The sequence below is a fragment of the Onychomys torridus genome, chromosome 6 (genome assembly GCF_903995425.1).
Source record: "Onychomys torridus chromosome 6, mOncTor1.1, whole genome shotgun sequence".
Taxonomy (NCBI): domain Eukaryota; kingdom Metazoa; phylum Chordata; class Mammalia; order Rodentia; family Cricetidae; genus Onychomys; species Onychomys torridus.
In genome coordinates, this window is record NC_050448.1 from 23,697,227 (window position 1) to 23,715,578 (window position 18,352).

Genomic DNA, 18,352 nt, shown 5'->3' on the forward strand with positions numbered 1-18,352 from the left:
GTTTCAAATACAAATGTTAAAGCCAGATGCATATTACTAATTATCTTATATTGTTATAATTCAACAAAATTCTTAGAAAATATTGGAGTCCTGTATAGTGTTCATATCATGCATTCTGTATTTTCTCATTCTGCTTTCTAATTCTAGCTCTAATGCTTTTGTACAAGCCAACATTAAATCTCCCTGGGAGAGCTGCTTCCTAACACATTGTATGATTCCAAGTAGTGCACAGCCAAGTTGTGATTGTTTATTCTTTCAGTGACTAAAGTGAATCTTTAAAACCCAAACCATATTGGATTACTTATAACAAAGACTATAAAATTTAATATTTGGATTATATATAGATAACACTGATTATTATCTTATTTTGATTTTGCAAACAATTGTGAAGTGATAATCTGCTTTATATACAAATATGAATATCTCATTCAATTTGAAGTTTATAGTTTTAAATATGCCAGCACTTTCTACTCTAAATTATATTTACATTGGGATATTTTACATGCCTTGAGTATCAAATATATCCAAATAATAAATACTTTATTAGGAATACCATGACACTTTTTTTTTCCTCAAGAAATCAGCTCAAAATTTTATTCTCTCATTTCCCAGGTAAAATTATTCTGTGTTACTCTGAATCTTTATAAAAAAGAACAATTTGCATAGGGTTTCTTCTGAATAAATTGATGTTGTGTGGTCTTAAAAGTTGTATTTTAGTATAATCATATTATTTTCAGTAGACTTTCATCTTCTAAATACTGTAATTTTGGAAAAGAACTTGATAGCTACTATAGCCTTCTAAGTCCTCACATATGTTTTTTCATACCATAAATTGTGTGGTAAAAAGAAATGCTACATGTGAAAAAAAGTTTATTATAGATAATATTAATGACCAACAAATGAGTCCTTAATGTGGATAGTCAATGATATGTCAAGGAATTGTTTATTTAGTTCAAACATTGGTAAGTAGAAGGCTTCTGCCTAAAACAATAAACAGACAAATTTTACTAACATGATCTGTCATCTCAGCATCTGGAATAAAAGTAAACATTGAGGAGAAGGAATAGAAATGTAGGGAGCAGTGTAGGAGAGAGAAGGGGCACTGGCGATCTTGTATTACAGTGCTGAGACCCTGATAATTTGTTTTGGATTGCTACAATAAACAAGTAAACTATGAAAAAAAACAAACAATCACTTAATATACTAATACTATATTTCATATATTCTTAACCTTTTCAAAGCAATCTTCTGTTTCCTCTAAAATGAAAGTTGAAAATTCTGTTTTAAATCATTGTTAAAACTATTTTCAGTGTGTATCCTTTTTGTTCTTACCATTCTGGATGGATGACTATTGTGACCTAAGTCATAAAATAAATACCATATCCCTAGATATTTATTTTTACCATACCATAAAGAGCAGGCCTCTTGAAAATAATTACATTTTCCTCATTGATGTAAGGATTTTAAAGATATTAATACTATGTTTCCTGTTAGGTTTTACTGATATACAATATGTAACTTATTAACATGTTGAAGAGTATTTTATCATTTAACATGGCTAAAGTAATGTGATTTCAAATACACTTTTGCAGGAGAAACTATTAACCAATAATTAAAAGAAATCACATGCACCTCCTGGAACAGTTTCTTAATTGCAACTCATTAAACCAAATTGCAACTTATTATCTCTATTATAATCTCCAAAATAGACTTTGTAATAGTTTTTCTGACACTTTTACTCATTGTAACATTAATTTATAATGTTTGATAATCAAGATGCTTATGTAACAAGGTACCCTCTATGCTGTTCACTGCACAGTGAGAATTACTTTAAATCTCAGAACTTATTTGAACCAGTGGAGTAGGATTTTCATTCCTCATTAATAGCCCGCTGATGCTTATATGAATGGAAGCAGATGGCTGCAGTTCCCAACATTAGTGCATGTTTTTTTAAGTCAACTATTATGTTCATAATAATTCATGATACAGTATTTCAATATGCTATATGCCTAAGGAAAAATCATTCTACTAAAAATATTACAAAACAGAAATGTATTTTACAATGAGTCCATATCTCTCATGGTAAATAAACTCTCAAGCATTTAAATAGAATTCAGAAAAAAACATTAAGATATAATTCTATTTTATGAATCAGCTAGGCTACTTTAAGTCTAGTGAGCAGATATTAAGCACACTATTTATTATAAATACCAGGAAATTTATGCAATAACTGAAGAAATGTTACCAGCACATTTACATAGAGAAGTGATCATGTCCTATTTTGTTTATATATATAGTGACAACAGAACACCAACACTGACTATTGAAAAAAACAAGCAATAAAGGGAAGCCTGTAAAACACAGATTGAAATTTTGAATGACTTTTTACTTGCCTTAAAATTTCTTAATAATAGCTTGCATAGTTTACTTACATAAAGGCTTGTTTTGCCTTTATCTCGCTTATGAGATTTCATAGGAAATAAGTCATTTATTTTGCCTGCTTGAATTTGGTGGTTTTATGAAGATGTTTTATTGCAAATCTCAGCATAAAATATCTAAAATCATACTCAATATCCACATCAATATATTTGGAAACTAGAACTCTAAGTTATAGCAAATCTTCATTTTGTAGTATTTTCCCCTTTTCTCTTTACTACTTTAAGAAATTTTGACTAATATGACATACTTTTCACACTCCATTCCTTCCAGTTCCACTCATCCATTTTCAAAGCCAGTGTTCATGAGAATATGGTCAGTGAAATCCTAATTGTCATCATAGAGCCTTCATCCAGTAACTGATAAAAGCAAATGCAGAAATCAACAGCCAAGCACCAGGCCAAGCTCCAGGAGTCCAATCAAAGACAGGGAAGACAGATTCTGTGAGAAGAGGCAACAAGATCATGATGGGGAAAGAGAAGAGGCAACAAGATCATGATGGGGAAAGAGAAGAGGCAACAAGATCATGATGGGGAAATCTTTAGAGACAACCAAATCAAGCTAGTGGGAACTCAAGAACTTTAGACCAACAGCTGTGGAGCCTACACAGGACTGGACTAGGCTTTCTACATAGGAGAGACAGTTCTTGGTCTATTTAAGGAGCTCCAGGCAGTGGGAGCAGGATCTATCCCTTGTGCTCGCTTTTTGGAGCCCATTACTTATGGTGGGACACCCAGCACAGCCTTGATGCAGGGGGGAGGAGATTGGACCTGCCTCAACTGGATGTAGTAGGCTTTGCTAACTCCCCATGAGAGGCCTTCCCTTTCAGAGGACAGGATTGGGGGAAAATTTGGGGGAAGGGTTGGGGAAATGGCTGGGGTGGGCAGGAGGAGGGAATAGAGGTGGATCTGTGGTTGGTATGTCAAATGAATAAAACAATTCATAAAAGAAAAAAAAAAGAAAAGGCTGGTTCATTGTCTTTGTTTTGAGAATTGGCTTTGTATTCTGAGTTGTTGTTTTTTCTTTCTGTGCATATTTGTGTATATTCATGTTTCAGTCCCCATTCCAGACACTTTTATTTATAAAAAACCACTAACCAAAATATTCTAAATTACTCTTATGTCTATTTTGTACATCATGTTATCCCTACCACTTTTCTATAACCGTTCAATCATCCTATTTGTTGCTCTGTCCTTAAATCCCATTTCCTCTGCAGTCTCTTGCACCTTATCACACTGGTGAAACTGCCATTATAGAAGTCGATAGGTGGGAAATCCCAGCTTGTTTTGGGGCTTTCTCAGGAGCATTAGACATAAGTATCATTTTATCTGTGGTGCAATGCTAAGCATTTGTGATCTTACGCTTGTACTCTGTCTTTAGTGCTTAAACCTGTCTTAGTGGACTTAGTGACTCTTAGTACTCTAAGTTTTTACTATTATTGTCTTTGTTGTTTGTTCTCCAGAGTTCTGACATTAGCTTTCTTGTCTTTGTACTGTCTCTGAAGAATTTCATCTTCTCAAATCTGATTATGGTGGGACTCTTGTAAGCCTTGGCTTTGCCTTTGTCATCATATGTCTAGACTGCTCTGGAATGTCACCCCTCATTCATCATCTATATTACACATATACTGTTTATTAAATTACTGGTATAATAGCCGAGGATATCATTAATAACTGCAAACCAAAAACAATATCCCCTGAATTGTATACAAAGAATTTCAATCTATTTTTCATCACATCCTGCTCATTAGCACAGTTCTTGTATGTGTCCTAGGTCGCAGTGCTTTATGTACCATTCTGCTTTACAGTACAAAAATATACCTGAATAAGGATGAATAAATCCTTAAGGGGAAATATTCATTGTAACTCATGTTGTCAAAGACTTTCAGTCCATCCTGGAGCTGCTCAGTCTCTGGAGGCAAAATCATGTGGTAGAGCTATGAACATCATGATGGATCAGGAAGAAGAAAGAATATATTTAGGAGACAAAGTCATGTTCATACTTATAAGGCCCACTTCTAGAGAATTACTTTTGCCAGGTATGTCATAAAGTTTCCCAATTCTCTGAGGAACAAAAAATCAAAATACAGTTTTATAACCTCTGTCACTTAGTGGAAATAGCCTCTTATGGTTCAAGTTTTAGTTCCCATTCAGAAATTTCCTTTAGCTTATGAGTTTCCACACCCTAGTGATTACTGTGTGTATAAATACCCTATAAGTTTGTCTTCTCCATAAGCATGCTTACACATGCTCCCAAGTACTACACAATTCCCTCATCTATTACAGTTATGGCCTGTCTGTGTGCTCTGGAAGTCCTACTTTTCTTAGTTCTCTGATGGTTTTCAAGTCAATTCAAAGCTGCTACTTAGTAACTGAGTCTCATCTCTTTTTTGAGTCCCTGAAATAAGTCACCTGCTCATAGAACACAGAGTAAGTCCAATCTCCTTTTTCACATTTGGTTATTTTTTGTCTTAACTTTGAAAAAATATTTTCATTTTATTTGAGTCTATTCAGATGTGTCTCACTGTCTGTTTTGTTGGTCTCAGTTCTCATAATACTTCTACAAAAAGCAAACTCATCATTTTATTGACTTTTTTCTTGTAGCTTTTCTAAATTGAAAATTTTTATTTATTTAGAATCACGTTTCCGAGTCTGAACTTTCCTAGATTACTTCTTTGTTTGTTATTGAGTATTTCCTAATGCAGTATCATCACCACAGGGGACAGAGTTCAGGTGCTCACTACTAAACACAGTACAAGTTCTGCATGAGTTGAACACTCTTCAACTATATATGAAGAAATGAATGTGTGAATGCAAAACTTCCAAGTTACTCCAGAATGTGAAATTTACATTTTCTTCAAACAAATGGAAACTCCAACAGGTTCAAAATCATTGCTTACAAAACTAAGCTAGTGAGTCAGATCCAACTCCCGCAAGGAAAAAATTTCAATTTCCTAAGTTACTGAATTTCTCATTTCTAGTCATTGCATTACTTTAGCAACATAATTTGGTTAATTTTTTTGCTTGAAAGAGTATGTATTTATTTATTTAATAATTTTCTCTGTCATATCAACCTATCATAATAAAGTATGCCAATCTATGACCATTACATTCTTCTAACTGCATTATCCATGGAAGAAATGTTAATCAAGCTTCATGGTATCTCATCTGCATGATTTTCTTAGGTGCATAATGATTTTTGCTCATCTCCATTTTCCCTTGTACTTTACCTATAAAACTCTGCTTCTATTGTTTAAATGATTTATTATTATGAAATGCAGTATACTTAAATGCCTTAGAATCTTATGGATACTGTTTAAATGTACAGTTTTATGCCTTTCCTGACTCCTGTGGCATCAGTCTCAGATCTTACTCTATAGTCTCAGCAATTAACATGGTCTTTTGTTTGCATGTGCTATTAATTGCCTGCATTATCTTTTCTCCTCCTCACCTGAACACTGTAATACTACTTTCTGAAGCATTTTCTGAATTTTACCATATCTAGAAGTGATGTTTTCTGTGATCTCCTAGATTTTTTTCTATGTATGTCTTCCAGTAAACTTTAAACTACTTTATTTATTCTTTTGCTAGTCTGTTTTCTTCCAAAACATTTCAGATAATGAAAGAAAAGCACCTCTCTTCTGTAACTTAGTCCAAGAATGTGTTTAGTACTTGCATTGTACTTAAAACCTAAGAGAATAAAATGAATGTGTGATACCTAAGGAGTGTGACAGGGTCAGCAGGAGAGGAATAAGGTAAGAATTTTATTAGGAACACTATCCCCAAGCACTTACAAGAACATATGTTGAGAGAATACAGGAAATGATTTATGAACTAATAAAGATAATACATTTATCTGAGTTGAAGTACGGGTCAAAAGATGACTGGTGTCTTATTCAAACTTCAAGTAAATGAGGGGTTCACAGGGATAGGATTTACAGTTTTGACTTGTAAATCATATTGAAGCCAGCATTACTGGAAGCGTTCCCTGTTGATGAAAAAACTTGGATATTTCAAAATAATAATAAAAACCTAAACAATCCAATGAGAAGATACATATAAGGAATATATATTGTAATATGAAACTCCATTTATTTTGTAAGAATTCAATAATGAAAGACATTTAATACTTTATGATCTCACTTCGTTTAGGGTCATAATAACTGATGGCTAATATCACAATAAATGTTTTCAGTGTGTTCACAGTGTGGCATTTTGTATAATCTATCAGGAAGTACTGTCATGACATCTCTAGTGATATATTATTTCTGTATAAATATCCCCAGTTATAAAGTGAGGGTGAAATATCTCTTAAATAAGTTGAACAAGATAAAACAAAATACAGAAATACTATTGTTCAATATATGAATTGATTCTTGGTAATAAGGCATACTTTAATAGTAAAATAAAGTACAAGGAAATATTAATTTATTTTTACATATTTTATGCATTTTACTATTGTATATTGACTATGCAAAATTATGTATTTAATTATGCATTTTCACAGATGTGTTTTGGGATTTCTACCTCTTCCCTCTCTTGATCACCTCTTTTTTAGTAACTGAATGAATAGTCTTTTGGGTTGGAATATTAATTTAAAATGTGTTATATTTGTTTATGCTGTGGAATATTTGTTTAATGATACAAAGATATGTTGCATTCAGTTATGTTGCATTTGTTTAACTCTGTAAATCTGTGTTACTTTAATTGTCCTAAAACCCTTGATTGGTCTAAAAAAAAGTTGAACGGCAAATAGTTGACAGGTGAAGAATAGGTGAGGCCAGGCAGAGAATAAATAGAAGGGGGCCAGCCACACAACCACATAGCCAGGCATGGAATTCCACAATTACACATATTTTGAAATTACTATCATTGCAGTAAGAATGTAAAGGAGCCACTTTTATAAGCATTAATATCACAGAAACACTTCATTATTTAAAACATGCAAACAAATAAACAGATCTAAGTTCAGACTCTCTGACCTTGAGTCAAGATGGAGTAAGGTCACACTATGGAGTCTCTGTGGGCCCCCATACTACATCAAGCTTATTTGTAGGAACAGTAAAGTACAGCATCCATCTGAAAACTGTGTGAGGTAGAGGGTCATGCCAGCCCACTTGTCTTTATGTTGGCAGATTGAGGCCTTTTCTACAGGGCCTTCAAAGGGACCTAGGCCTCTTAAGGAGTCTACTCAGGAACTGAAGCCTGGACCTGACCTGGACCTATGATGTAAGCCTTGGTTTGGGTTTGGCCTCTGACTCTTGGCTATGCACTCACATATCTGTTTCATCATAGTTAGGTAAGAATGAAAGCAAGTTGGTAGAGCTTGTGGTTGGGACCCTTAAATTTCGTTAAGCATCACAAAGGATGTCGTGGGATCATCCTGTACACACATTCCTTCTGCAGTGTTTGCCTACCTCTTCTCATGGTCCTTCATGATGGTTTTCTTGACAAAATGTATATTCTCCAGCCACTTGGTGTTGACCACCTATGAGATTCCTATCTTTTTACTGAGGGCTTTCTTAATACCATTCCAATGGTACTTTCTGCAGTGGTTATATGTAGTGTGGTTCTTGGACCTGGCTATGTCTGCACAGTCACCCCCAAATCCTTAGAGTCCTTAAACTAGAAAAGAAAGAGAAAGGCCATAATGCAGTGTAGGGAATCTACAATGATCATTTCTATTAAAGCATACAATCTGAATATTTCATTTGAACGAATGCATTCTGGGTAATTATGTTAATTACAGTCACAAGAAGTAAATACAAGTTTTGAACTCACCAAGTCACACATAAATACATTTTAGAGTTAGTAATATCTAAATAAAATAGAAATTTCATAAAAACATGATCAACAAACTAAGAAGCTCTAGTTATTTTCATGAATACTCAATAGTGATACAGTGTATTACATCCTCAAGTCAAATAATCATCATTGAAAAAACCACTTTCTGTTATAAGTAAAAATGTTGATGAATGAAGTCAATTATTTTTGAAAGATTTTATTTGTTATAATGATGTAGAATAAAACAGTATTTGCTACTTGAATTTTTTAGCATACTGTCCCAGGCTCTCCTCTACTCTCATAAAGGATGGGATAAGTATATTGCTTCTTGCCATCTTGATTTATCTTTCTTATCTCTATAAATATGATATCTGTGAAGACATACGTTGACATAAGGATAGGGCTAGGGAGGATACCATCTTGGATATTAGTAAAGACTGAAAAGAATTAGGGGGTAAGAATGAGGATAGAAGCATCAAATGAGAAAAAGTAACAAAACAGGTGTGAATACAAAAGATTTTATTCTATTTTCATTGCCTTGAAACATAGTGTTATTCTTAAAGCATATTCAAAGAAATCGAATATAATGTTACCATAAGCTCCAAAGAGACAGACTCACTGTCAAAAATCTCCAGGGGAAACAAGGTGACCTGAGGGGAGGAGGGGATACAATTTCTGTTGTTTATAACAGGGTCCAACACTACACAGCAAAATTGAAAATCTGATCAACCAGATCTGGGAATGCTGACCTCTCCACCTACCACACCCACTCATTCCATGGAAGAGAATTGAAAATATAAGAAGCAATACAACTACGAAAAGCAATTTAAGATATCAGTTTCCAGCTTCCCCCTAATAATTGAGAAGTTTGGACTCATGGAAGTTTTCCCTCAATATACATGTACTGGTTTTAACTTCAGGCTCATGTATTTTCAGAAATCAGAAAACTAATAGGAAGTAAGTCAAATGAAATTTAATATGATAGGTTATAAAAATCCCCCATAATCTGTGAGCCACACATGAAGAGTCTTTCTCATACCTATCAGTCATTTATTTTATATAAATGTATATATTTTTGAGGCCAAATTTAAAATACCAAGACCTTCTAATTGCAACTTGTTTTTTCATTATTGAATTAAATTTATTGGAAACTCCATTTATTTTCTTCCACATTCAGAACATTTACCATTGACTTTGCCAGTTTTTTTTTTTTTTAATTTTCTCACCAATGTACAGCAGGACAGTTGGAAATCAAATAACTAAACTGGAATAGATCATACACTTTCAGATGAAGCATATTCACAGAACATGTGTGTGAAACATTGATTTTAGAGTTTGGCTGATGACATATAGCAATGTTGCTACATACTGAAGAAGAGTAAATAATACAAGTTATAGTAACTGTGTCTTAGCAAGGTAGCTTCTGCCTTGGGGGCATGTCCCTCTTTTTCTCCCTTGTTCTCACCTCTCTTCCTCTCTTCTCATTCTTTTGAGCCTAGATTTCTCTTCCCATTTTTTCTTCCTGCCAGCCCCACCTATCTCTCTCCTACTGAACTATTGGCCATTCAGCTCTTTATTAGACTAATAAGGTACTGTAGTTGGAAGGTTTCTCTGGTCTCACCCAGCACATCCTCCAACCTCTCCTGGCCCTTGAGGTCCCTCAGCCACTTATAAAATAATTAGTCAGAGGCTTAATATTAATTACCAATTTTATTGCCTATGACAGGCTTCTTGCTAGCTAGCTCTTATAATTTAACTCATTTCTATTAATCTATAAATTGCCACACAGCTCTGGCATTACCAGTATGCTGGCATCTTGCTGCTCCTTCCACAGTGACTGGCATCTCTCCACCCTCTCCTTTCTTATCTCCATGTATCTGCTTGGATTTCCTGCCTGCCTCCAAGCTGTCTTGCCCTAGGCCAATGCAGCTTTATTTATCAACCATTCAGAACAACACATATTCACAGCATACAGAAAGATATCCCACAGCAAGGTACCCTAGGCAGTCAATGTGAAACAAATGCACATCCTTTCATAATTAGACAAATGTAGCAAAAACAAATGTAGCACATCTTTACATCCTTACATCACTAAACAAATGAAGCAGAAACAAATGTAACAATCTTTACAAAATTAAAGCAATATTCTTCAGCATAAACAAAAGCAACACATGCTTACATAGCTAGAGATTCTAAAACAGAGGCTGAGACTTGTATTCCCTACTTTGAGCATATATGTTACTCAAAGGTGTGTACTACCAATTATATTTTCTAGTGTCTACTTAAGGGATCTTCAGTTAGTCCTATATCTAATGGTGATTATTATGAAGATGTTGATAAAGATTTCAATTAAGGGAAATTGAAACTTAACAATATTACACTATGATAATAAAATAATTGAAAAAAATTATGGTTCAAATTCCTTAAAAAGCAAAAGTTGAAATAAGTACAAAGCACATAAATTTGGTTAGGAGAGGCATGGGCAGTCCATCTTCAGACATGTTAGATTACTACTTTAATGCTCTATAAACTAGAAGTTACCCTTATGGCATAGTTTGACATGTTTTACATTTCTGAGTCTCTCCCATCACACATGTGGTAAATTTCTAAATTATGTCCAGATAAATAACTAATTAATAGTTCACCACAGATATGGAATACATTAATTACATCTATAACACCCCACCAACTTAAAAGATGAGCATCTCTCTGTTTAGTTTATAAACTGCCAAGCATGAGCATCACATTGAACTGTTTTATTGAGTTGTCTAACTTATCTAGTTATCTTCTCCATGCAGAAATGGAGGTCATTTAGAAATTATTATACAAATACAATTAAACACCAATGTGAAAGGAATCTTCTGAAACAGCATTGGTGCAAAAGGATTGTTTCCTCAGGTCAGGACTCTGGCTGTCCTGGATGTGCTAGATCAAATAAATTACTTATTTTTTTGCCTTTGTGGCTATAATTTGATTACTAGTAAACAAACAAAAATTTGCTTTAGTAATGAAACCCACAGGCTTTTATATCAGAATTTTGGTGATTTATTTTTTAATAGAAAGGTTTGTAATAACAAAAATACCTAGTAAAAGAAAAAATAAAATTTTATCCATACTTGTAGGCATCAAGCTGCAATTTGAAGAATGAGAGATAGCTAGAAGGTTTATTTGTTGTTCTAGTAAAGGGTCTGGGTTCAGCTTCCTGTGTTCGCACAGCAGTTCACAGTCCTCTATGGCTCCAATGATTGGGCATCCAGTACACTCCTCTGTCTTCCATGGTTACCTTTGCAACTCTGTGCAGTTATTTTAGTCAGTGTTCTATTGCTTTGGAGAAACACCACAACCATGGTGAATCTTATAAAGAAAAGCATTTAATTGGGATTTGCTTATAGTTTCAGAGGTCTAGTCCACTGTTATCATGGCAGGCAGCATGATGGTATACACATAGACACCATGCTGGAGAAGTAGCTCAGAGTTCCACAACTGAATCCTCTGGCAGCAGGAAGAGAGGAAGACAGTAGAATTGGTTTGAGTTTTTGTGGAAACTAAAGACTTACCTCCGGTGACACACTTCCTCCAGCAAGGCCACACCTCCTCCCCTTCTCAAGCACTGCCACTCCCTAATGACCACGCATTCAAACATAGGAACCTATGTCAGGTCATTCTCATTCAAACCAACACATCAGGCCAAACAGCCATGTACATAAAGTAAAATGATTACATAAAAGAACAGGGAGCAAATAAACAAAATTCTTTAAGACCTCTTGTTAAAATATTTAAAATTTTATTGTATGGTGTAATTAATAAATTTAGCCAAACTTTTAAATGACTGTTGCAGGACAGCAGAAATCTTTGTTCCTACGTGTCTCATCTCCTATTCTTGTTTTCACCATCTTCAAATATCAAGAGGTGTGCATGTGAGAGAACAAGCAGTGATTAGCATCTCTGTCTTTGATTCCTGTGTTTCTAACACTAGCAGGTTCTGATCTTACATAGAAACAAGCTTCTCATATGCAACTCACATACTTACTGCTCTGGGGTAATTTTCTGTTTATGTAATGTTTTGTTTCTGCCTTTTTGCTCTGGGATGCTCTGTATGCTCTGAATGTGTTGCTCTGATTTGTTAATAAATAAAGTGCTGTTTGGCCAGTAGCCAGGCAGGAAGGTGGGACAAAGAGAGAGGAGAAGTCTGGGAAGTAGAAAGCTGAAACAGGAGATGCTGCTAGCCACCACCGCCATGGGAAGATGTAAAGTACAGGTAAGTCACAAGCCACATGGCAACTTATAGAATAATAGAAATGGGTTAATTTAAGATGTAAGAGCTAGTCAATAGTTAGCCTGAGTTAATGGCCCAGCAATTTTAATTAATATGAGCTTCTGATTGATTATTTTATAAGTGGGCTACAGAACTGCAGAGGCCTGAGTAGTACTGGAAACAACTCCAGCTACACCTTTTGTCATTTCTATCAATGTCTCAATCACTTCATATGTCTGTAGGGTATACTACTAGTCTTTGTGGAAACTGAGGAAAGCACTTCCTCTGGTTTGTGACCAGTGCTCAGAATAAGAAAAAGGGTCCTGTGTAATGTATTCTGATATAGGACACAAGTGCTGTGGATATTGCTCTGTATAAATAAAATGCTGATTGGCCAGTAGCCAGGCAGGAAGTATAGGCAGGACAAGCAGAGAAGAGAATTCTGGGAAATGAAAGGCTAAGGAGGGAGATGCTACCAGCTGCCGCTATGAGTACCAACATATAAGATACTGGTAAACCAAGAGCCATGTGACAAGTTATAGATTTACAGAAATGTGTTAATTTAAGATGTAAGAACTAGATAGCTAGAAGCCTGAGTCATTAGGCCAAACAGTTTAAATAATATAAGAGTCTGTGTGTTTATTTTATAAGTGGGCTGTAGGATCACTGGGGCATGACGGGAACTGGAGAGAAATTCTCTAGCTACAATATATTGTCTGTGGGCACCTCCAGTGTGCTAGCATCATATAAACACACTCATTGTACCTTATGTTTAGCAGATTGACTGGAAGTGTGGTAGCCAGGAGCAGGACAGGAAAGTGGCTGAAATCAAGGACATTAGATTGACTCAGGAGCCTTATGGTAATTAGGGTGTTGAGGTAGAATATGGATTCATTACAGTTAGAATGTTATACAGTTTTACCTTTCCACAGTGCCAGAGGAAAAACACGGAAGGCCTGATATGGATTTGCTCTTATGAGAGGCTCTTGCCTGCCAATCATTTTTTTTTTAATTAATGCCTAATTTGGACAGGCTAGGTCTAAGCATGCTTCCAGCTAGAACAAAACAGTCCCATCCCAGATGCACATCTTCACCATTTGTCTAGATCAGATGTCACCCCCACCTGGGTTTTTAGTTTCTTTTAATGTTTCAGTGATAAAATACTCTAATAGGAAAGAATTTACCCTGACTCGTAGAAGATAAGGCAGCTAAAACTTGACACAGTAGGTCGTGGGCATACACCATAAGAAGAGAACACTGTAACCTAGGCACAGCTACCATTCTCCACTTACACATACATGCAGGCCTGACACTCATATACACAAATAAAAATTAAAAGTTGAATGATTGTAGGAAAATAAAAATCTTGTTTTAAAAATTAAAAAATTAACCCTTCTCTTCCTTTGAATTTTTCAAGACAATTTATTTATGTTTACTATTTCATATAAAAAGTAAGATTTTTTTCAGTCTTATCATTTTATTTGATTTATTTCTTAATGATGCAACTTATGATACACTCATTCTATTTGATTATGATGCTTGAATATTTGCCTGCTTATATTAAGATGGTTATTTTATATCTGTGTTTTGTATTTTCCAACTTATTTTCATATATTATTGTTCTTTGAATTTGAAAAATTCTGTATAAAATTCCTTATAATATGTCTATTATTAACTTTCTTTAAAACTTTGTTTGTCTGGGAAGTTCTTTCTCTTTCCTTTTTTATGTTTATTTATTTATTTATTATTTATTTTTTATTATATTTGTGTTTTAATTTTACACATCAGCCATGGGTTCCCCTGTCCTCCCCCCTCCCACTCCCGCCTCCACTTTCCCTCATCCCCTCCCCTCTATTCCCATCTCCTCCTGGGCCAAGACTCCCCTGGGGATTCATTTAAACCTGGTGGATTCAGTACAGGCAGGTCCAGTCCCCTCCTTCCAGGCTGAGCATGTGTCCCTGTGTGAGCCCAAGGTTCCAAACAGCCAGCTCATGCACTAAAGACAGGTCCCGGTCCCACAGACTGGGTGCCTCCCAAACAGTTCAAGCTATTCAATTGTCTCACTTATCCAGAGGGCCTGATCCAGCTGGGGGCTCCACAGCCCTTTTAAAAGTAGAGTTTTTTTATTGATTCCTGTTTATCTCATCAAGTTTTTTAATATATCCAAGTGTAGACTTCTTCTTGAAGCACTTATATCATCCTTATCTGTCTTTTTAAAATATTATTCTGATACTATATTTAATTTCAACTTTTCTCCCTCCAAACCCTCTGTCAATCTTCCTGCCCCCATCCCACAATGTTCTCTGATCCTTAAGGTAGGAGGTGGTTTTGCTTCATGTATTGATACTGAGCTCCACAACGCTGCATTTTCATTGGCTGTTGTTTTCTGTAGTAGGCCCTCTCTATTGCAAAGAGAAGTTTCCTTGGTAAGGCTTGAAAGATACACTATCTGTGGAGTTACAACAAGAATTTGTGAATTGTTGTTAGGGATTATTCTGGGTCAGTAAATCAGTGATTTATATTCTTCTCCACTAAACATGACCTCACTAGCACTGAGTAGTTGCTAGCTTTCCAATATCAGGCATGTTTTTGCTTATTGACTGGGTCTGGCCTTACAGCCAGTGAGAGAGTTTTTTTTTGTGGAATATTGTTTTAAGGTGTGTTACTGTGCATTTGTTTAACTCTGTGAAGCTGTGTTACTGTGCCTGTCTAAAACAACTGGTGTTCTAATAAAGAACTGCTCAATAGCAAGGCAGGAGAAAGGATAGGCAGGGCTGTCAGGCACAGAGAATAGATAGAGGAAGAAATCCGGGAGGAGAGAATGAGCAGTCAGAGAAGTAGGAGAATTAAAGAGCCAAGCCACCCAGATACACAGGAAGCCACCAAGTAAGGAACAAAGAAAGGTATACAGGAATAGAAAAGAAAAAGTCCAGAGGCAAAAGAGAGGTAGGATAATTTAAAGTTGAGAAAAGCTGGCAAGAAACTAAGCCAAGCTAAGGCTTGGCATTCATAATTTTTTGTTTGTTTTTTCAAGACAAGTTTTTTTCTGTGTAGCTTTGGAGCCTGTCCTGGATGTGTTGATTTTGAATTTTTGACTATTGAGAAGCAAAGACAGGTGCTAGGACACAAGGGATTATGAAATGGACTGCTCAATTGTACCAATCTAGATAACTTAGGAATGCATTAACTTTAGAAAGAAGTACAAAAATACATTTGTCAAATGGAAATCAAAAACGCTTTGGAGTTTTGTTCCCACAGGAGAAGCGAGCCTGTGGATTCCTTCAGGATTAATGTGGATCAGGTTTGATCAGGCAAGACCTCCTGAAACTTGACAGGTGATATCTATCAGCAAAAGTTACTGCTGGTCTTCCTAGGACTTAGTCATTAACTCAAGTTTTTCTCCCTGAGACCCTAAAGATAACTTCCTCCACAGATAGCAGGAAGCAGTATGTAGAAAACTATGTCCCCATAATCAATAGGGATGTGGGAGGCTTTTGGTTATTTGGTGGGTTATGGATGTTTGTAATCATTTAGAGGAATATATAATATTGATAGAAAATTGAAGTTATTTTTGTTACACAGTATATGTGTTTCTATGCTTGTTTAAATGATTTTTGAATATTGATAAAAATTTAAGGTTATTTTTGTTTACAACATATTGTATGTATATTTCTATTTTTGTTTGAGGTATTGTGCCTATACAGTTCATTTGAAAATGTAAGGTGAAGTTCTAGTTTTTCAAAGCTATTATTATAAACTATATAGGATAATCAGTAACATAGGTTAGTGGTTAGTAATTTAAAACAATCAAAATTATAGATAGGTTAAGTATGCTTTCCAGATCATATAGAGATATATTTTAGATAGATAGATAGATAGATAGATAGATAGACAGATAGATAGATAGATAGATGGTCTTCAAACTTTTCAAAGACCTACAAAACATGGCATTTAAAAGGTTTTGTTAGCTTAGAGATTTTCATGACAATAAGACACATCTGCTCCAGGCAGCACCAATTTACTTCAGAGATGATGACTCATCCCTAACAGGCTTGAGGGCAAGCTGGCCCAAAAAAGTAAAAAAAAGATACTTTCTGAAAGCCAACCTGTGTCTGCCTAATGGCCTTAGCAACAGAAGCTGAGACATGATCTGGAGATGACCTGGACCAATGAGAGACAGCCATGTCACACCAGCAGGTGCATATTCATCATTGTGGCAAGGTTATCCACTACACAAAGAAACTGTGCTTGCCTTTGACTGCTGACAATGTGCCGTGCAGACTGGACATGCAGGACACAGACTGTTTCACTTTTTCAAAACAAAAATGTGGAGTCCTTCAAAATTCATGCTTCACATAGTCTGCCACATTGTCTGCAGGACACAGAGGGAAGTGACTGATGAACTTTGCCAAAACAAGGAACGACAGTCCAAAATCCCTGCTTCATAGACAAGTATGGCAGATACTCTAGACCTGTAGGGTGAAGTTGGATGCCCAAAAGTTTCGGACAAATTTTGCGTGAATTTCCAAGTAGCCAAATGTCTCTGTTGTTAGGTAATATATCTTTCAGGGTCTTTGATGAAGTTGAAGACTAGATAGTTATAGTTGCAGTTTTCCTTACATATGATAGGAAGTATATTAGGTGTAAATTTTTTGATTCACTAAGATAGGATAGATAATACATTATTTTCTCTGAATATGCTCACTACAAATGGAGACAATATTGTGAGTAATTCTTACTTGATAATTGTAATTGCATATAGTTTTATTATGTTTAAGTTAAAACCTTTTCATTTTTTATTTACAAAAAGGGGAAAATGTTGTGGAATATTATTTTAAAGTGTGTTACTTTTGTTAATGTTGCATTTGCTTAACTCTGTGAAGCTGTGTTACTGTGCCTGTCCAAAATACCTGATGGTCTAATAAAGAACTGAATGGCCAATAGCAAGGCAAAAGAAATTATAGGCAGGCATGACAAGCAGAGAGAACATATAAAGGGAGAACTGTGGGAAGAGAGAGCTAGCAGTCAGAGAAAGAAGAGGACTCAAGAGGCCAACCACCTCGCTACACAGCAAGTCATGGAGTAAAAAACAAAGGTATATAGAAACAGAAAAGGAAAAGCCCAAAGACAAAAGAAGATGGGAAAATTTAAACTTAAGAAAAGGTGGCAAGAAACTAAGCCAAGCTAAGATGAGCATTCGTAATTACAAATAAGCCTTTGGGTATGATTTATTTGGGAGCTGGGTGGCAGGGCCCCCAAAAGAGCAAAAAACCCCAGCAATAGCTTTTGGTTATTTCCAAGGTCTGTGTGATGTTAGTTTTATTTGTTGTTCCATGCTGCTTGTTGATGTGGTTCATAAGTGTCACAGCTGAGTAGGATTGTTGATAGCCTCCCTTCTTTGGAATTTTGGTTGGCAACATCTATGGTACCATGAAACCTTGTTCTCAGGCAATGGGATTTTAGTTCAATCCCAGCTCATTGGTCTCTGAGCCCTGTTTCTGAAGTGGATGTTGTCTTCTGCAAAAGGAACTTTTGGGAGAAAGCAAGGATAACAGCAATAGGCTGAATATTTTTTAGCATTCTTTTAGAGAGCCTTGACCAACAATTGAAAGGAGGGCTTCTCTCTGCCCTTAAGAATTTCTTTATTATTTTTAGATAAAATTATTTAATATGAATCTTATTAAATAATAAAATATTAAATACTTCATGTAAGATAAAAATTTAGTGAATATAATGGTTGTTGGCAAAAATAATCACTAACATATTTTCCTCATATATAATCAGATGTAATAAATGAACTTTGCATAAGGGAATTCTGAGAATCAATTTGTATGAGTGTTACAGGCCAAAACATTTCATTATTTATGATTTAAATATC